This window comes from Emydura macquarii, unplaced genomic scaffold (genome assembly GCF_026122565.2).
Source record: "Emydura macquarii macquarii isolate MOO-44397 ecotype Brisbane River unplaced genomic scaffold, CSIRO-AGI_Emac_v2 contig_1692, whole genome shotgun sequence".
Lineage (NCBI taxonomy): Eukaryota > Metazoa > Chordata > Testudines > Chelidae > Emydura > Emydura macquarii.
In genome coordinates, this window is record NW_027131829.1 from 1,563,277 (window position 1) to 1,584,678 (window position 21,402).

Genomic DNA, 21,402 nt, shown 5'->3' on the forward strand with positions numbered 1-21,402 from the left:
CCAGCCAGCCCCGCGTCAGCCTGCCAGCGCCAAAGAGCAAATGAGCGTCCGCTTCCCACCCCCAGCCTGGCTCCGGGCCCTGTCCATTCACAACGGTCCCCGGCCCTGCTACAGCTGCTTCCCCTGCTGCGGCTGGAGCCGGGGGGTGGGGGAGACAAACGGCTGCGGGGATTCCCTAGTGCTGCTTCCTGCACGGGGGCCTAGGCCCTGGCGCTGCCTTGGCCAGCCGCCCACAGCGGCCGGCTGGGGTGGGTGCCAGGGCTCTGCCAGGCAGCGGGGCCATCTCCTGCCCTCTCCAGCATGGCCTCCGTGTTGCTGAGTCCCTGCTCCCAGCCTGCAAGTCCCAGCACGACCCAGCTGGGCGAGGAAGCAGCCAGCTCTGCATCCAGCAGCGAAGCGCTTCCTCTGGGCCGGCGCCTGCCCTCTGCTCCCCATGCGGGTTCAAAGGCCCAGAGGCTGGCGAGGACTGCCACGAGGGCCAGGAGCTCAGCGAGCCAGCCGGGCTGTAGGTTCAGGGCTGCTTCCGGCCCCTGCTGCTGGGTTTGCGGGAGGTGGCGAGATCCAGAAGGGGGGGGGGCTAGTCCCACGGGCGGGATCCCCCCAGGAGATCCACCTGTATTTGCCAGGCTGGGGGGCAGTCAGTGGGGCAGCGAGGGAGCCTGCTGGCCCTGTTGGTATCATTTCACAGCCCACATGCAGGCCCTGGCGCGCGCAGTGGCTTCTGGTCCCGTGGAGTCTCACTCCTGCGGGCAGCCGTGCCGTCTCGAAGTGAAAGCCATGCAGTCTGCACCTCCCAGCCTGGAGGGCCTTGGCCCAGACCCACACGAGCTGGGTGCCCTGCGCCAGGGCTGGCAGCTCCCGGACTGCCCTGCCCTCTGGCAGTGAGCTCACAGGGGGAGACAGCTGATACCCCAATCTTTCCGTCAGTGCCAGTGTAGGATGGATTCAGCCCCACAGCCTCTAGGGAAAGGCTCCTCCGGAGACCTCGGGCTGCCCAGCCCCCTTCAGTCAGCCCCATCTGTAAAGCAGGACAACATTCACCTGCCAGGGTGCCGGGTAGCTTCACTCATGATTGTAAAGCAGCCTGAGACTGTGGCATGGCCCCCCCACCTCCCAGGAACCCAGCCCCCCACCGCCTGTCTCACATGCAAGGCGTATTTCTGTGACCTGCCGTCTCTGACAGTGAGCAGCCTGTGGGCGTGATGTCTGTAGTATAAAAAAATAAAATCTGAAACAAGACACTCTCCCGCACACACGTCTCTGCTGGGGAGAGGAGAGAGCAAACGTGTGCCCGACATGAGTCACGCGCCCAGGGCGCTGCCAGCTCCCGGAAATCAGGCCCTTAGAGCCCGATCCTGCAAGCCGCACCACGGGTTCTCCTGGGCCCCAGTGGGATGGTCACGTGCTGAGGCCTAGTCTGCAGTCCATTGGGTTTGCCAGCAGAGCCCCACACACACCGTCTCAGTGTCACGTCAGCCCCCCTAGTCCTCACGCCCGTGCTCAGGCGAATTCAGCGCACTGGGGGTGCCGAATAGTCCTTATTGCACCAGCCAACGCACGGTTCTGCTGCAGTAAAACTTGCATCTACACTAAGGCTTTTGCCAATATAAAAATGTCATCAAATCATTACAGCCCTAAGTGCCAGGCCTGGACCGGCCACATGGACGTGTGGTGGTGGCCTGAGAAGGGCAGGGCTGGGCCTGGACAGGCCAGCTGGAAACTGGGAAAAGATAACAAGGGGACGCAGCAAGAGATGTGACGCCCTGCCAGTAATTAACACTGCGGGAGCAAGGCTGGCGGGTGGGAGAGCTGCAGTTCTGATTGGCTCTCGGGAGGCTCCACCCGCCAAAACTGGCAGGCGGGAGCACCACCGTTCTGATTGGTTCTAGGGAGGCTCCACCCACCAAAGCTGGCGGGTGGGAGGGCTCCAGTTCTGATTGGCTCTAGGGAGGCTCTGCCTGCACTCTGGTGGCTGGATGACCACATTACAGGCCTGCTAACCTCGGCCGACATCGGGATTTGCTGATTCACCCAGCGAGCCACTGGCCCTTGGCAGGCACCGTCCCCACAGGCCCTTGCTTTGGCTGGGAATGACGTGGGAGGGTCTGAGCGAAGCCTGGGCCAACGGTGGAGAGGCTGCTACCCAAGGGCAGGGGTAGAATTCAGACCACGCTGGCAGGTGCCTGGAGCGGGGCTGGGATGCAGAGCGCTCCCCTTAGGCCGTTCAGCTGCGAGGTAACTCCACGGGCTCGATTGCAGTGACCCCAGCTGCTGCGCCAGGCAGAGCACCGCTCAGATAACCCCCAGGCTCCTAAGTGCAGCAAGCGTCTCCCCGCTCAGCCTGACCATGCATGCTGGATTGTAAACACCCCCACCCATGGGGCAGCGGGGAGAGGGTGGGCACCACATGCCAAGGGCAGTGGAAGCTGAAGAAGCTCTTGCCTGCAGCAGCTCCAAGCAGGGCTGGCCCAGACTCCTGTGCACCCAGCGGGGCCTCGTATCTTAGGGGCACTTTGGGGGAAGCAGAGTGTGGTGGGAGCACCCCTCTGCTGCCCTGGCTACAATGCGGCTGCGGTCGGATGTCGCCCGGCTGTTACAGTCCTGCCGGGGAGACTGACAGGTGACAGCTGCCGGCAGCTGAAGACGTGACTGTGTCCGCCCCAAGTCTGGGCTGTGATTGGTGCAGGACCCAAGGGGGCCGTGGGAGGGGCAGAGGTGGCTTTGTGGGGCCCTGATTTTGGGTGGTGTCTGGGGACCAATTCTGCCACTGGCATAACTTAAAGCAACCTCCGGATGGCTCTGGCTGACGCCTGGCTGCCTGGCCTCAAAGGGGCACGGGGCAGGAACCGTCTGAGTACAGAGCTGCTCCAGCCACATGCCCCAAGCTGGGGCTGGCAAGTGGGAATCGGATCTGCCACGCTGAGCCAGTATCACGGCCCCCTGGTGCCCACAGAACAGTGCAAAGGGGCATGGGGCAGGGCTCACTGGGGCCTCAGCCCTCTTTGACCGTTTGGATGCAAACTGCGCCGGCCCTGCCAGCGGGCAGGCCTGGGTATACATGGCGAGCTCAGGCCTTCCAGCCCTACCGGGAGGCTGTGATTTGCCACACAGTTGTTGCTATTTAGAGCATTTACCAGCAGGAAAGCTGGGGTTGGGGGTGTGTGTGTGTGTGTGTGTGTGCGTGTGCGCGCATGAAGTGGAGAGACACAGGGACTGGAATTTCCTGCCCCGAGAAAATGTGGCATTTCTGGAAAATTGTCATTTCGGCAGGGGCACGGGAGACAGCCAAAAAATTCTGTTTCAGAAGAACCAAAAGAGAATTTTTTTTGAAATTTTCTGGTCTCCCACCCCCGGCTCCTTGGCCGCTCACCAGGCCCCTGCCGGCCGCGCACACACGTGCTGTGCGGCTGGACAGGCAAGGCTGGAGCTCAGCGATGTGCTGCGGACAGAGTTGGCCAGGGTCAGCCACATCCCGGGTGTGAGGCCCTTGAGGTAGGCCTGAGTTGAAGCTGGTGCCCAGGCTATGGGCCAGCGTGACAGGCAAGGGGGGGGGAGTGTTCAGGGACTGAGAAAGGAGGGCGCCCGAAGGTTTTTTTTGGGGGGGGGGGGAGCAGAAAGGCTCAGTTTCAGCCATGTTGCGCTTGAGCTGATGATGCAGCGTCCACGAGGCGATGTCAGAGCGACAGGCCGAGATCTGCGCGTGGCCAGGAGCCAGGTCTGGAGCAGCGAGGTCGAAAAGGGGCTGCGCCGTCAGCACCCTGGAAAGCTGGAGGGGGGGCCCGAGGCGGATCCTCTGAAGCACTGGTTCTCAACCAGGGGACACGTGTCCTGGGGCTGCGCGGATGTCTGCAGCGGGCACAGCAACGCCAACTCAGCCTCGTTTTACAAGCGGCTGCACAAAAAGCACCAGCGAAGTCAGTACAAACGACCATGCCACGCAGTCAATGGGCTGGTTACACGGCTCTGGGCACCGCACACTGCCATGGAAGGGCACTAGGGATGGTCCAGCTGATTTATTTTATAATTCTATGGTAACAATGAGAAAGCCAGCAGTGGCCAGCGGCGCGCTGTGACTCATTTGTATTTTTATGTCTGATTTTGTAAGCAAATAATTTTTCAGTGAGGTGAAACTTGGCGGTATGCAAGACAAACCAGCCTCCTGGAAGGGGTACAGGGGTCTGGGATGGTTGAGAGCCGCTGCTCTGAAGGCCTGGTTAGAGCGAGAGGAGATGGCAGAGTCACAAAGCCAAGGGGCAGGGGAGACAAGATTTCTGTGTTTAAAGCGGTTTTGTTACTGTGTGTCTCCCATGCACCGCACCCTCCCGCTCAGCAGCAGCAGGGTTTGAACCCCTGGACTCTCCCCTTCCTAGCTTAGGCCCCGTATTAGTCGAGCTCCAAGAGTGGCTGCCGGCACCGGAGAAGGACTGGACATGCACTTTCACAGGAGCTACACAATTATTTATTAATCAGCACTAGGGTATGGCTGCTCTCAGGGATCCTGGATGTTCTCTCTGGCTCTGGGAGAGGTGCATGGGTTATTGCTGTGGTGCTGGCTGAAATCTGAGTGGCCATTTATAACATTATTAACACCGGTATGGCAAAATTGCCATGAGCCATACAAGCTACGCCATGTCACGCATCATGGGAAAGGTTACGATTTGTTACGTATGATCCTATCATCGATAACATGTGTATCGTCTTTGCAGTATAAGTGATGGATCTGTGTGATGGATCTGCATCGAAAACGTGTGCTGTGCTACTGGGTGACCCTGCCCAGCCTGCTTGATGGCTCATTGGGGCAATCAGCTATACAAGGAGCCCAGGGAGAGAAGCCAGGGGCTAGGCCTACGGTCAGCAGGATATGCACTGCAGGGACATGCATGTGGTCAGGGGCCTGCATGTGCTTTTCCCTGCCCATGCGCTGTTTGTGTTTGGAACAAGCCACACGGCAGAGATTTAAGTTGGGGTTGGCCCTGCTTTGAGCAGGGGGTGGGACTAGACGACCTCCTGGGGGTCCCTTCCAACCTTCATCTTCTATGATTCTATGAAGGCAGCTTCACCGTCTCCATTTTGTCTTCATTCCTGCTTCTTACCTTTGATCACCTACTCTATAACTGAAGCTTTGAACAAAGAACTGGCCGACCCTTCCAGGTACTGGATGTGCTCCAGAGGAACTGCACAAGCCTGCAAACACCACAATTCTGCTAAGAATCTGATCTCTGTGGACTTTGGAGTCATTTGTATGTATCTGATTGCTTTGATCATTTAACGTCTCTCTTCTTGTTTGTTTCTGTTCTTTTATAATAAACCTTTAGTGTTAGATACTAAAGGATTGGCTGGGAGCCTGGGATTTTGGTTAAGATCCAAACTAATATGGATCTAGTAATGTGGCTGACCCTTTGGGGGGGCTGGAGAACATATTATACAATGAGCAAAGTTTTAAATAACTTCTCACTTTACTGGACCTAGTGGCTGTTTAGGAGCCAGAGACTGAAATGCAGTAAAGGGGGCTGTGTAACTTCTTGTTTTAGCTTCTTGATAACCAGTGGGGGGGATCAGGAGCACTTTTTGTGACTGGTTGGTAAATGTAACTTCAGTGTTAACCACCAGTTTGGGAGAATCTGCTCTCCTTTTTGCAGTCTGCCCTGACCTTGGCATTTTCAGGTGGGCTGCCCTAAGTACATACGGGTCACAATGCACTTTCACAGGGGGCTATACAATTATTTATTAATCAGCAATGGAGTATGGGTGATCAGGGACCCTGGCTCTGGGAGGGGAGTGTGGTTTATAGTGCTTAGAGATTGTACCAGTTTTGGTTTGCTTGTCCTTTTGCGGGACTGTACAATGCAATGGATAAGGCTGAGGTTTCTCATGTTAGAGACCTGGCTTCCAGGCAGGCTTGCACTGACCTTCAGAAGCTCTCTGCTAACTGATATATACCAGCATGAGGGCAGCTCTCTCCTCGCTAGGTGTGAAGGGGGCTAGTTAATTTCATTGGAACATGGCAACTCTTAGAAGAAGGGAGATTCAAACTGTTAGGGCGTGTCTACACTTAACACTGACAGCGGCACAGCTGTATCAGTACAGCTGTAAAAGCGCTTGTGTGGCTCTCCCGCCGACATCATAAAACCCCCAAAGGCACGGTGGTGGCTATGTCAGCGGGAGACGGGCTTTTTCCACACCCCTGCGTGACAAATGCTTTGCCAGCATCAGTGCTAGTGTAGACGAGGCGTTAGTCATCTCCTGCCCAGCTCAGGGCCCTGTCCCCTAGGCTACAGAGCTCTTCGGCAAGGCAGCCCTCACCCCAGAAGCAAGTGACAGCATTCATGCCAACGCAGCCATCTCCTGGAATTAGCATTCGGCACGTTTTCCATTAGGGGTAAAAGGTTATAAAATGCTCACGAGACAAACACGTCTGTGCCTGACGGACGCTCCAGGGGCAGCCACGAGGAGCAGTTATGTGGCCAAAGGGCAGCTCTGTGGGCATGTGAGATTCTTTTAGAAGGGGCACAAAGAAAAGTGAAACACTCCATTGAGAGGAAAATCACCAAAGGGGAGGCGGTTTGAACCCGTCTTTCTTCTGTCTCTGTTCATTTCTCCTCCAACTAACACGCACAGTTCAAACCGTGTCCCAGGCGAGGGTCTGCTTTGCGGGTTGCCATTTCACTGAGACTTTTACTGAATAAAAGGGTAATGCTCCTGTTGAACTTGAACTCTGTAACACGCTCAGAACTATGGCACAGGCTCCACCATGCTACAAGCTCCCTGGCAAAGTGTGCGCCAGGTTCCACTGGCGACGCTGGACAACAGCGAGGACGGAGACTGCCTGGTTATTGCTCCTTTAGCGCCAATGGAAAAGGTCTGTGTTCTTCTAAATCCTGCCCTAACAACACAGGAATTCACAGCCCTGTGGTCCATCTACCTCAGTACCCTGTCTCTGACAGTCACCAACATTGGCACTGCAGAGTAAGTTGCCAGAACCCCACAGTTAGCAGACGTGGGCTAATCTGCCCCCCACAATGAGTCTCATCCTAGTGATTTAAAGTCTGAAGCATGAGGCTTTTGCCCTTCCAAAATCCCTTTTTGTTATCATTAACTCTGGATAGTCTTGTCTCCACATAAATGGCCAACTCCTCTTTGAGTCTTGTTAAGTTCATGGTCTCAATGACTTCTTGTGGCAGTGAGTTCCACAGGCTAATTGCACGTTGTGTGAAAAAGTATTTCCTTGAATAAGTTTTGACTATGTCCCCTTTCCGTGTACTATGACACAGGGAAAACAGAGTTTCTTGAGCTCCTTTCTCTGTAATATTCTCTCTCTCTCCTCCTATAAAAGGTTTTTCACGCCTCTAATCCATCTCATTAGCCTTCTCTAAACCCCCACTAATTCTGCAGTGTTCGTTTGGAGCTGGGAGAGCCTAATACTGCACACAGTATCCAGAGGAGGCTGTCCCTTTGCGATACACAGCAGCTTCAGAATATTCTCCATGTTATTCACCACCCCATTCCTAATGCTTCCTAACATTCTTTGCTTTTTTAACCACAGCAAACGTCTCCACTGACCTGTCCATAGTGGGTCCAGGTCTCTTTCCTGAGTTGATGCAATAAACGTAGGACCCTGTGAGGTCTAGTGGCCTGCTAGGCAAGGCTGACAACTTCCTAACAAGGGTCTCGCCTGCCACTCTTTGAGTCCTAATCCCTTTAGGATCCCTTGACACGGGGGTGAGGCCAGCTCCGGGAGAACAGGGGGTTAAAAAGCTAGCTCCTAAGCTCCCAGAGGAGCTAGCAACCAGGGGAGTTTTGCGGGGAAGTTTACAGCGGACATGTGAGAGCCAGATACACCTAACAAACGTTCTCTAAACTAAGGTCACTAACAACCCCCCTCCCTCCCCAGAACAAAGAACAAACCAACAAACCCTGCACGAGTAAAAAGAGGCTGCAGGCAGAAATCCAGCAGCAGAGTGGGGGCTGGCCATCTTATTGCCCTGAATGCAGTATGTATGATGACCTGCCTTGCGGGCAGGCGGCGTATGTGTGCGTTCGGTGCCAGCAGCTCCTGGCCCCCAGAGGCTGAGTACAGGCTCTTGAGGTCAGAGTGACTGAACTGCAGGAGCTAAGGGAGTCAGATAGGACACAGACAGGACTTTCTGGGTCACAGTAGAGCGGTCCCAGCCCCACCCTGACAGCCTCTGTGCTGTTAAGGAGGATGAAAGTCTTGGAGAAGGAGAACATCAAGCTGGCGCGGAGGGAAATGATCCCATGATAGGGATCCTCATTCCAGATGATGTCAGGGTCTCCTCTCACACTGAGGACACCCCTCTGGGGCAGGAGACCCCAGTTATTAGGAAGAGACAGGTTATAGTGATGGGGGATTTGATGATTAGAAATATAGATAGCTGGGTTTGCGATGACTGGGGAAACCACGTGGTGAATTGCCTGCCAGGTGCTAAGGTTGGGGACCTCTTGAGACACCTGGACAGATGTATGTGCAGTGCTGGGGAGGAACTGGTGGTCATGGTACCAGGAACATAGGGAACGGTAGGAGAGAGGTCCTGGAGGCCAAATCTAGGTTCCCAGGTAAGAGAATGAAGTCCAGGCTCCATGGTAGTATTCCAGTTTCATGCACAGGGCCAGTTAGACCGGCAGAACGGCAGGGTCTCAATGCACCAATGAGATGGCGGTGTTTGAAGGAGGGATTTAGGTTTATAGGAACTGGGGGGACCTTATGGGAAAGAAGGAGCCTATACAGGAAGGATGGGCTCCACCTAAACCAAAACGGAACCAGACTGCTGGCCTGTAGAATTAAAAAGGTCATAGAGGAGTTTTTAAACTAAGGGCTGGGGGAAAGCTGACATGGCAGAGCACACGGTTTGAACAGAGACATCCCTTAGGGGATGGATTATGAAAGGGGACATCCTATGTCCTAGTAAAGAGGGGAGGATAGACGTTGATAACATACAAGTAGGATCTGAAGCGAAACAGTCAAACGAAATAATCCCTTTCAGTTACATCACATGGAGGCAGACAACTAAATATTGACACGTTTTATAAGCACTTGTACACACATACTAGAAGTCTAAATACTAAGATGGGTGAACTTGAGTGCCTGGTATTAAACAAGGGTATTGAAATAACAGGCATCGCGGAAACTTGATGGAATGATGATAATCAGCGAGACATGGTAATACCAGGGTACAAAATCTACAGGGTGGACAGAGCAGGTCGCACTGGTGGGGAAGTGGCAGTATATGTGTGTAGCCGGGAGGGGTGGTCCCCCTCTGAGGAGGACCCAGAGAGGGAGCCAGACCCACCCTGGCTGACAGAGGCCTGCCCCAGGGAAACCCCAGACCGGAAGCAAGTGGGCGGGTCTAGGCCTTTAAGGGCCCCAGCGGCCCCACCTGACCGGAAGCAAGGGGGCGGGTCTAGGCCTTTAAGAGCCAGGCCGGGGAGCTCAGTTGGCAGAAGATGGCTGAAGGGGAAGGACGTGTCTCCTCTGGAGTTCCTAGCTAAGGCTGGGCCGGGGAGCGGTGCTGAGAGGGAACGGCCAGCCTTAAACCCAGCCTGGGGATTGACCGAGGCCTCCCCCAGGTACCCTAGGATGAGGAGGGCCTAGCAGGTCTACCGTGACCCAGAGGAGGCAGGTACCGGGAGTTTCGGGGAGGAAGAAGCCCAGGGATAGCTGCAAGTGCGTGGCTGAGTCAGGGGCAACCCGGGTGGCGTGTTGCGGCCGGAGCCCCGCTGACCCAGTGGCAAATGCCATTGCCACTGCCAGGGCCCTGGGCTGGGATGCAGTGGAGACGGGTGGGCTTGCGTCCCCCTCGCCCCTTCCCTATCCTCCGTGAGGAAGCCTTCCCCGCCGTGCCGTTCCCAAGAGCGGCTTGTTCACCTGCCAGCCCGGCCTGAGGGCCTGGCTTTAGACCGCTTGCCGTGCCAGCCCGGCCTGAGGGCCTGGCTTTAGACCGTTTGCCTTGAAAAGGGCACAAGACTGCTCCCAGTGGGAGGTAGCCAGGAGGGGTGGTCCTCCTCTGAGGAGGACCCAGAGAGGGGAAAGCCCGGATGCTGCTCCCCGGTTCCAGGGGCACGTCCACAATGTGAAAGAAAGCACAGTGTCAAATATAGGAAAACTCTTACATGAATCAAACTGTACCATAGAATCTGTATGAATAGAAATTCTGTGCTTGCATAATAAGAGGACAACAGTAAGAATATGCTACCAACCACCGGACCGGTATGGTGACAGTGACTGTGAGATGCTCAGGAAGATTAGAGAAGCTACAAAAGCAGAAAACCCAGGACTAATGGGGGATTTCACCTAGCCCCATACTGACTGGTACATGTCATCTCAAGACAAGATGCAGAGATAAAATTTCTAGACACCATTAATGACTGCTTCTCGGAGCAGCTAGTCCTGGAACCCACAAAGGGAGAGGCAATTCTTGATTTAGTCCTAAGTAGTGCACAGGATCTGGTCCAAGAGATGAATAAAGCTGAACCACTCAGTAATAGCGACCGTAATGAAATTAAATTTAACATCCTTGTATGGAGGAAAATACCGAAGAAGCCCATCACAGTAGCATTTAACTTCAAAAAGGGGAACTACACAAAAATGAGGAAGCTCATTAAATGGAAATGAAATGGAACAGTCAGAAGAGTGAAATGCCTGAAAGCTGCATGGAAATTATTTAAAAACACCACAGTAGAGGCTCATACTATGCCCCAAATAAAAGAAAAACAGTAAGAGGACCAAAAAAAAAAATGCCACCATGGCTAAACAACAGAGTAAAAGAGGCAAAAAGACGTTCTTTAAAAACTGGAAGTCAAATCCTACTGATGAAAATAGAAAAGAGCATAAACTTTGGCAAGTCTAGTATAAAAGTATAATGAGGCAGGCCAAAAAAGAATTAGATGAGCAACTAGTAAAAGACACAAAAACTAACAGCCAAAAAAATATGTCCATCAGAAGCAGGAAGCTGCCAAACAATCAGTGGGGCCACTGGGCAATCGAGGTGCTAAAGCAGCACTCAAGGAAGACAAAGCCATTGCGGAGAAGCTACATTAATTCTTTGCGTCAGTCTTCACTACAGAGGAGGTGAGGGAGGTTCCCACACCTGAGCCATTCTTGTTAGGTGACAAAGCTGAGGAACTGTCCCAGATTGAGGTCTCAGTAGAAGAGATTTTGGACCAAACTGAGATATTAAACAGTAGTAAATCACCAGGACCAGATGGGATTCATCCAAGAGTTATAAAGGAACTTAAATATGAAATTGCAGAACTACTAACTGTGGTATATAATTTATCACTTAAATCTTCCTCTGTACCAGATGACTGGAGGATAGCTAATGTTAGCCAATTTTTAACAAGACTCCAGAGCTGATCCTGGCAATTACAGGCCTGTAAGCCTAAATTCAGTACCAGGCAAACTGGTTGAACTGATAGTGAAGAACAGAATTATCAGACACATCTATGAATACACTGGGGAAGAGTCAACATGGCTTTTGTAAAGGGAAATCATGCCTCACCAATCTATTAGAATTCTTTGAGGCTGTCAACAAGCATGTGAACAAGGCTGATTCAGTCGGTTTCCTGTACTTGGACTTTCAAAAAGCCTTTGACAAGGTCCCTCACCAAAGGCTCTTAAGTGAAGTAAGCAGTGATGGGATAAGAGGGAAGGTCCTTTTATGGATCAGTTACTGATTAAAAGGTAGGAATAAATGGTCAGTTTTCATAGTGGAGGAAGGTAAATAGCTAGGTCCCCCAAGGATCTGCACTGGGACCAATGCTTTTCAACTTATTCATAAATGATCTGGTAAAAGGGGTAAACAGTGAAGTGGCAAAGTTTTTTAGATGCTAGAAAATTACTCAAGATAGTTCAAGTCCAAAGCTGAGATTGAAGAGTTACAAAGGGATCTCACTAGATGGGGTGACTAGATGGCAGATGAAATTCAGTGTTGATAATTGCAAAGTAATGGACACTGGAAAACACAATCCCAACTATCATTCAAAATGGTGGGATCTAAATTAGCTGTTACCACTCAAGCAAGAGATCTTGGAGTCACCGTGCATAGTTCTCTGTAAACAGCCACTCCATATGCAGCGGCAGGCAAAAAAGCTACCAGAATGTTGGGAATCATTAGGAAAGGGGTAGATAATAAAACAGAAAATATCATATTGCCTCTTTATAAATCCATGGTATGTGCACACCTTGAATACTGCAGGCAGTTCTGGTCACCCCATCTCAAAAAAGAGATATTAGAACTGGAAAAGGTACAGAGAAGAGCAACAAAAATTATTACGGGAGTGAAACAATTTCAGTACGAGGAGAGCGAGAAAAGACTGGAACTGTTCAGCTTGAGAAAGAGCCAACTAAGGAGGATACTCTAGAGGTCTATAAAAATCAAGACTGGTGTGGAAAAAGTGAATAAGGACGTGTTATTTCCCCCTTCACATAACACTAGAACCAGGGTCACCCAATGAAATTAATAGACAGCGGGTTTCAAACAAACAGAAGGCAGTATTTCTTCACACAACACACAGTTACGATGTGGAACTCGTTGCCAGGGAACATTGTGAAGGCCAAGGGTATAAATGGGTTTAAAAAAAGAACTAGATAAGTTCATGGAGGACAGGTCCATCAGTGGCTTTTAGCAAGTTGGTCAGGGATGCAACCCCCATGCTCTAAACCCTAAATCCCTAAACCTCTGACTGCCAGAAGTTGGCACTGGACGCCAGAGGATGGATCTCTCGATAATTGCCCTGTTCTGTTCATTCCCTCTGAGGCGCCCGGCATTGGCCACTGTCAGAAGACAGGACACTGGGCTAGATGGACCATTGGTCTGACCCAGTTCTTATGTAGAAGTAGTTCAGATTTACCCTTCCAATGCATACTTCTTTGCATGTATCAACACTGAACTTTGTTTGCCATTGTGCTGTCCATTCTCTTAGTCTCCCTGCAGTTCCTCACTGTCCTCTCGAAAGGACTTCACTATCCTAAATAACTTCATCATCTTGCAAATGTGCTATGTCATTGCTCACCCCCTTCCAGATTGCTAATAAATACACTAAAACCTAATACGGAGCCCTGACTGCTGCACACCTTTTGCCATGACAGGGATTGAACATTTATTCCTGCTCTGTTTCCTGTACCCTACTTAAAGTGTGTGGGAACGGAGGGATGGCGTCAGGGGTCGCAGACCCAGCAAAACAAACAATGTAACAATGGAGCTGGGTTTGTGAGGAGCACCCTTTCAAATCTGTCTGACCAAAGCTGCTTCTCCCAGAACATGGTGACCCCCACTTTTTTCTGACCACCAGAAGCACTGGTCTTCAAGCCCATTTTTGCTCCATGATAGTATTTTGCCTTTAACCCCATGATGACTTTGTTTTTTTAGTAGCTCTTGTGGGAATTCTCTGAACAGGTCAGTAAAGTCGTGCGTACAGCAGAACTGGCTGGCAGGTCTTTTGGCAGTCTAAACGAATTACGTCCCCCAGTTCTCCTTTGTGTGCTGCTTTACTGCCCTGTGCAAAGCAGTCTAGCCGATTAGCAAGAGGTGATTTCCCTGGGCAGCAGTTGTGCTGCTTAGACCTTCCTGTACAAACCCAAACTCCTTCAGAACTCCTGGCTGGGCCGGGACGCCGACTGCTGTTTAAATTGTCGATTGCTCCAGCACCTCTTATCCTGACAGCTCCCTCCCTGAGAGCCGCCTGTCTTTGTTACCAGTGCAAGCCCCACCCGCACAGCCAGGCTCTCTGTCCCCCACTGCTGATGGCTGGGCCACCAGAGACCGATGAGCCCTCTGCAGCCTGAACTCAGGCAGTGACAGCTTGTGCATTCGGCTCCAGAAGGGCTGGGCTGAGCCCTGCGGCTGACAACCCAGCTCAGGGTATCGGGGTTACAAGCGGTAGCCAGTCCTGGGCCAGACGACTCACGTCAGCTGTGTGCACGCAGCATGTGCATGGTCCCCTCTGGTGGCAGCTGAGCCTAGGGAGGGTGATGTTGATGCACCTTGCAGCTCAGGCAATGCTTGTGCATTAAGTGCCAGAGATGCCGGGTGTGATGCCAGCTGGGGCGTCAGTGTTACGCCAGGAAAGATGGGACCAGTGCTGGCATGTTCCCTGTGGTGAAGAGTGATGAAAAGAATCCTTTGGCTTTCCAGCAATGTCCTGATCTTCCTTATTTGCTCCCTTTACTCCTGGTGATCCAGCAGGCCCAGGACTTCTTTTGCAGGTGTCCTGCTTCCGGTATACTTTAGCTCTGTGCTAGTTGAAGTCCACCTTGGCTCTCCTCATTTCCCTCCGGCACGTCACCTGCCGTCATTTCTGCCCTTTGTTTGTCTCCTTCACTGGGGTCACATTTTCATATTTTGCAGGCTCTCTAGCTTCTCCCTGTCATGCTATTTAGCCAGACCGGCTCACTACTTGCCTTCCTGGTTCCCTTTTCACCCAGAGCTATGCAGACCTTCTGAGACTCTGCTCTGTTTCCTTAGGCCAGGCAGCAGGTAAGTCAGAGGGAGCCTGGCTAGCTAAGGCTGGGGACGGGGTGGGGTGGTTTGGGACCCCTGGCTGGAAAATTGGACACCCTGAGCCCCAGCCTGTTGCCTCCTGACACCCATGCCCCTCACCCCCACTGGCAGTCCCAGTGGCAGCAGGGGCAGGATCGGGACTGCTTGGGTGGGGCTCATGTCCTAGCACAGCCAGCCACCTCCAGCCCCTGTGCGACCCTGTGGCGGGGGGGAGCCAGGCTAGGGCACCCACCGGCAAAACAAGAAGTCAGCACCTCTGAGCCCAAGTCAGCAGGCGTGGGCCAGCTGCGAGTTTTTAACTGCGGTGTAGATGTCCCCTGAGCGGCTCAGCTCCTGGTCCTTAAACTAACTCCTCAGTCTTAGGTAGGAGGAAGTGGAGGACGGCTTTTCCGCTTGTGTTTGCCGGAACTCGCTGTTCTAAGATGCAGCTGAGTGTCAGGAAATGGCTTCTCTGGACTTGGTCCCATCGTGCTATTCTGACTAGTTCATCCGGGCGTTGCTGAAGTCCATTTTGTTGGGTGTTGCCTCTTTGCTCTCTCTCAGCGATGCTGGGACAGCTGGGGGCAGCTCAGTAATGACTAGTGCTCTGAGCCCCATCACGGGCTGAAGGCAGCAGAGTTCTGAGGTGGCCATTGGACGTAAGGGCAAGAGCCGGGCTCTGCACGCGGCCCTGCAGGTACAAGGCAGTCATTACATCGGAATGCGTCCGAGTGCTCAACAGCAAACCCGCCATGGCAGGAACCGGACTTTCCATTCCGCGGGGAAGTCCAACAGCTTCAGTGCTGGTCGGTTTGTTTGCTTCAATTTGGAACAGAAATTGGCAATTTCCTGTGAAACGAAAATTCAAACCAACGTCTATTCGGGCCAATGGAACCATTGCATTTCAATAGCTTTGTTTTATTTTGACTTTGATCGTATATTAAATATTGCTATAATAGATACATAGTGCTCAATAGAATATTAAAATGAATGTTCCAATGCACTATACAAGGAAATGTATCGCAACACCATCAAAACAATACTTTTTCCCTTTGAAAAAAATTCATTGACCTCAACACGTTCCCAAGAAATGGTTCGATAACGAAAGAGCATTTTTTTAAGGTAAATGTTCACGCTAAAATTTTCCACCCCGCTCAAACCCCCAGGGCTTCCTGTGCGCCACTTGGATGGGCAACAGGGAGAAACCAGTCAGAGGCAAACGGACGTCCCATCTTGGCTCTGTAGCAAACAGGCCTTGAGCAAAATGGTCACTGGACTCAGACTCCTCCAGGGAGGGGGGACTCTGAGACTGGGGAGAGTTTCCCTGAGAAATGCTTCTTGCATTTATATTTCTTTATATTTATAGTTCTTCTTTTTGCCTAGGTGCTTGTGTTTATTTGTGCCTCCTGCCCTTGCTGATTTCACAGCCATTTCCTTTGATCTTTGTATTTTGGTTCCTCTCCTGTACGGGATTCACAGATACCTTTATATTCCTGATACCAAGATACCTCGATAGGTGTCCCTGCCACTCTGGGAGCTCTTTGACTCCTCTCAGTTCTCCCCACGTGAGAAAACAAAATAGTGTGTGATCATGTAATCAAAGATGGTGTCATAGCGCAGCGACCCCGCTCAGAAGGGCTGAACAAGGCAGAATGAATAACCTCCCCAGTGGAGATGGCCTGGGGGGTCTTTGCTTGGTGCCCACAGCTGGTTCCCTGGAGTTACCCCCTGGCATCACTCTTTACCAGGAGTCCAGGAGAGCTGACTGTATTTTAAAGAAACCTTTTTGAGGGTACAAGAACAAACATCCCGATGTGCAGAAAGAATAGGAAATATGGCAGTGCCCAGCTTGGCTTAACAGAGAAATCTTCGGTGAGCTTCAACACAAAAAGGAAGCTTACAAGAGGTGGGGGCTTGGTCAGATGACCAGGGAGGAGTATAAAAATACTGCTGGAGCATGCAGAAGTGAAATCAGGAAGGCCAAAGCACAATTGGAGTTGCAGCTAGCAAGGGAGGTGAAGGGGAACAAGAAGGGTTTCTACAGGTATGTTAGCAACAAGAAGAAGGTCAGGGAAAGTTTGGGCCCCTTACAGAATGGGGTCAGCTCCCAGACTACTGCACTGGGCAGCACAGAATGGGGAGGGCGGGGGGGGCACCGATCTGCAGGAGGGCACCAGGCCAGCCCTTCATGACGCGCAGGAGATGGGGTGCAGGAGACTCTGAAGGGCACAAAGCAGAGCCTCCTGCGCCCCCCCGGCCTCCGTGAAGGGCTGGCCTGGAGCACACTTACCCACCGCTCCAGCCCTGCAGCTTGGTGCCAGCTCGGACAGGGGGGCTGGGCAGGCCCTTCATGACGTAGGGGGGTGCAGGAGTGGAAGCGGCCGCCCCTCAGCCTCTTGCGCCCCCCGCCCTCTGCCCCTCGTGAAGGGCTGACCCAGCGCTCCCCTCTCCCCCCCGCAGTTACAGACCCTCCCTCCCCAGAGCAGTTGGGGGGCGGCGCCGGGACCCCTCCTGCCCTGCGTGGGGGGGGGGGCATGATGCCTGGGGGGGGGGGTGCAAATGTAGGCTTGGCCTCTGGGCACCAGAGATCCTCAGTACGCCACTGTCTGGAAGATGAGGTGGATTGCACCCTCAGCAAGTTTGCAGATGACACTAAGCTGGGGGAGTGGTAGATACCCTGGAAGGCAGGGATAGGATACAGAGTGACTTAGACAAATTGGAGGATTGGGCCAAAAGAAATCTGATGAGCTTCAACAAGGACAAGTGCAGAGTCCTGCACTTAGGACAGAAGAATCCCATGCACAGCTATAGACTGGGGACCGACGAGCTAGGCAGCAGTTCTGCAGTAAAGGACCTGGGGGTTACAGTGGATAAGAAGCTGGATATGAGTCAGCGGTGTGCCCTGGTTGTCAAGAAGGCTAATAGCATATTGGGCTGCATTAGTAGGAGCATTGCCAGCAGATGGAGGGAAGTGATTATTCCCCTCTATTCAGCATTGGTGAGGCCACATTTGGAGTATTGTGTCCAGTTTTGGCCCCCCCACTACAAAAAGGATGTAGACAAGTTGGAGAGAGTCCAGCAGAGGGCAATGAAAATAATTAGGGGGCTGGAGCACATGACTTCTGAGGAGAGGCTGAGGGAACTAGGCTTGTTTAGTCTGCAGAAGAGAAGGGTGAGGGGGATTTGATAGCAGCCTTTAACTACCTGAAAGGGGGTTCCAGGGAGGATGGGGCTAGGCTGTTCTCAGTGGTGGTAGATGGCAGAACTCAGAGCAATGGTCTCGAGTTGCAGTGGGGGAGGTCTAGGTTGGATGTTAGGAAAAGCTTTTTCCCTAGGCGGGTGGTGAAGCACTGGAATGGGTTACCTGGGGAGGTGGTGGAATCTCCATCCTTGACAAAACCGTGGCTGGGATGATTTCGGGGTGGGACTAGGTGACCTCCTGAGGTCTCTTCCATCCCTGATCTTCTCCGAGTCTATGATTCGATCTGTGCACTTTGTCATTTCTCCCCACTGTTGTGGCCCTGGTTCCTTTTGGGCCCCACCTGGTTCTGAGCAGGAATTCATAGCCCTCCCTTCCCCAGTGGCCACACAGACCAAGGCCTTTTATCAGCAATAATATTACTCCTGCTGAAGTTTGTGATCATAGATACATTCTTTACAAATATGCAAATTAGCTCATTCTGTAACTTGCATCAAAAAATTGCACACGGAGCTGCACAAAACCTGTCAGCTATAACTGGGAGCCACAAAATCTAGTGAGAGTCTAGAGTTCCAGCTCTGGCCCTGGGAGGTGGCCGGGGGGGGAGTAGCAATTCGAGCAGGGACCTGGGAGTCAGGACTCCTGGGTTCTCTGCCCAGCACTGCCGGAGCCCCCCTGGATAGAATCACTTACAGGCAAACTTTCCGAAGTGGCCAGTGCATTTTAGAACCAGCTTGAGACTCCGGGGCTGCTCTTCAGATGCGCCGAGCGCCACCAGCGCCCGTTGATTCCAGCGTCTCTAGCACCTGTACCCCGAGGCTGGGGTCGGGCGAGGTGGGGTACAAAGCCCCCTGCCCGGCAGACCTCAGACTGTGTAACAGGTTTGCCTCTCAGGGATGCCGACTATAAAGCTGTCCCTGATTTCTCCGTCCCATTCGAGCTCTGCGATGAATTGTCCTCGCCAAGGCTGCCAGACTGTATCAAGCTGCCAGTTCTTTTGTTCCCGGAGAGAACATGGGGCCTCTGTGCCCACAGCTCTGCCTTTGCCCTGGCACGACTCCTGTCCCCTTTCACGGCACCAGCGTGACATCGCACGCACGCAGCCCTGCCAGCCGTGCCTTGGCTCAGCCACGGGCCGCTCTTCTGCAGCGCAAACAAGGTGTCTTATTGAACACACGGGCACTTGGACAGTCCCGGGCAAAGCCTGACCTCTTCTGCCCCACCCCCTCCCCCCGGCCAGGACCCCCTGAGGTGGGGGGCTGCTCTGTGTAAGGGGATCTGCTCAGTGCATCTACAAACATGGGGCAGCCCTTAATGCAGGGAGGGCGCGCTCCTGACAGGGAGAAGCCAACGGTCTTGGTCAACGGCAGGTACAAAGTGAACGATCTCCCCCCAGAGCTCAGTCGGTGCCCCTCAGTCCTGACCCGCAGCCCCCCGCTACCCAAGCCCTGGGCTCCCCCACCAGCTCTGCCATTCGGCCACTGGGATCCCCCCAACAGCTCTGCCAGTGCCCCTCAATCCTAACCCGCAGCCCCCCGCTACCCAAGCCCTGTCCACCTACTCAGCTCTGCCTGACCTGCAGCAGGCCCCGACTTTCCCAGGCCTGGCCCCCGGCTCTCTCTAAGCCGCCTCAGGTCTTCCCTGGTGTTTTAATCTTGGGCATCTCCTGCCCAGAGCCTGACACCTGTCACACGGGGCCCTCCCCGGCGCGCAAAGGAAGGATCCTTGAGGACAGCTGGCAATGGCACCGTGTAACCTGGGCACTGGGTCAGTACCTGATTCCTCGCAGCCCCACCCTAGGTGACCTCCCTGGGTCTCTCGGGGGCAGCCTTGTCCCCTCCCATGAATTGTTTAAGTCACCAGCCCCTATCTGTGATGCCACCCTGACCCGCCAGCATGGGCCGAGCCCTCTGCTGTGTCACTGATGCCAATGTCTGTGGCTGGGAATGCGCCTGCTGTCTGGGGTGGGGAGAGCTGGGGAGGAAAGGCTTGGGTATTCCCCAAAGATGCCCTGCTCTCCCGTGCAGCATCATGCACAGGTCACAGCGGGAATTGCTCGTCTCGTGGATGGCAGAGCAGAGTCCGAAAGTCCAGGCATAAAATCCGAATGGGAGAGCGAGAGAAGAGAGCCCCCTTCCAGCCCCTCCGAGTGACGTGGGGTGCTGGGCACAGAGGCAGCCCTGCCATAGGATCCACTGTTGCTCGCTCTCCACAGGGGTTTGTTCCCTCAGTCGCGGGGTGATAGCCAGGGACAAAACTCGCCCTGATTCAGTGTGTTGGACCCCAGGCCAATCCAAACTTTCAACGATCAGGTGCCAGGTCCCCCGCCAATCACAGGGTTCCAATAATCAGCTGGGCCCTGTTCCTTTGCCTTCTAGCTTCGGTGCCTTTCAGGTGACACCTGGAACTCCACAACAGTGAAAGCAAGAAACTTACTGTTTCAAAAAGAAAGCTGAGACGCTCACGTACTCACAGGACTCCAAGAGCTGAGGATATACGTGAAATACCAACCATCAAGAAACTTGCAATAGAATCAGGAGAGGTGGCAACACTGGTTTCTGTTAACAACTGGCTGGCTCTCTGACACCTGGTATGTTGGCTCCACACTGTGTGTACTTGTAATGGCAGGCCTGGGCCCATAGCTTATGGGCCTGGCTTTCGAAAGAGCACAGTTCCCAACACACATTGCTTCTGCAAATCCAGACCTGCATGTCACTTGTACTGTGGAGAACTCAGGCGATTCAGCTTTTTGGGCAAGTACTATCTCACTACGGGAATGTACAGCACCTGGCGCGCGCATGCACATGTGCACACACACTGCTGTATGTTAACATTAGCGAAAGCTCTGTCTCCAGCTACCAGTTACCCTGTTACCTCGAGAGGCCGAGATCTCTGCTGTAGATCTAAAGGGCTAAAACCTGCTGCTGTCCCATGCAATGGTGTAAGTAAAGCCTGTCCCATAATGCATCTGCAGAAGCCTTAATTCCGGCATTTCCTATCATTTGAGTGCTCAACTTTGCAACCCCAACATTCTTTTAACGTCGTTATTTTGAGTGTAATTATTAATGAGGGTCGCTGTGAATATTTGCCGTACGTCAGCCCTCAGTGGAAGCTGAGTTGTTTGGAAAATCTGGCCCTGCAGGTCCCAGCACAGGAGCTTCCTCATCTGTGGACTTGGAAGAATTTGATTTTTATCAATACATGTCAGCAAACATGGATTCCGCCGGCCACACAAGCCGACCAATGTCCAACTATTATTTCCATCAATAATCCTTGAACTTCACAGAGGCAAAGTAAGAAATCTGCTGCTAGGGAATTTCTTGGAGTTGGCTGGTGGCTTTGCGTCCACTGACATGTGGCGCTCATAGGGTGTGTTTCAATGGTGATTTAACGTTTTGAATCTCAACCTCTACGGTCACTGAATAATTATTGTCAGACCCACCACTGCGAAAATGTAAAGAGATAAAAACAGCAAACAATATTTAAAGATAAACCTGGATCTTCTTAGCTAACGAAACGATTAAAACATAAAAATTGGATTTGGCCCAGTCTCCTGCTCTGTTCTGCTAAGGCTTTAAAGAAGCGAATCCTAACAGATGTTGCTCAGCCACCTGTCTGAGGAGACCTGGGGACAGCCACCGTTCTGGGGGTCGGTCCTTTTCATACCTGCCTCCCCTTGCAGCAATCCCTGAAGGCAGCCTCAGGATC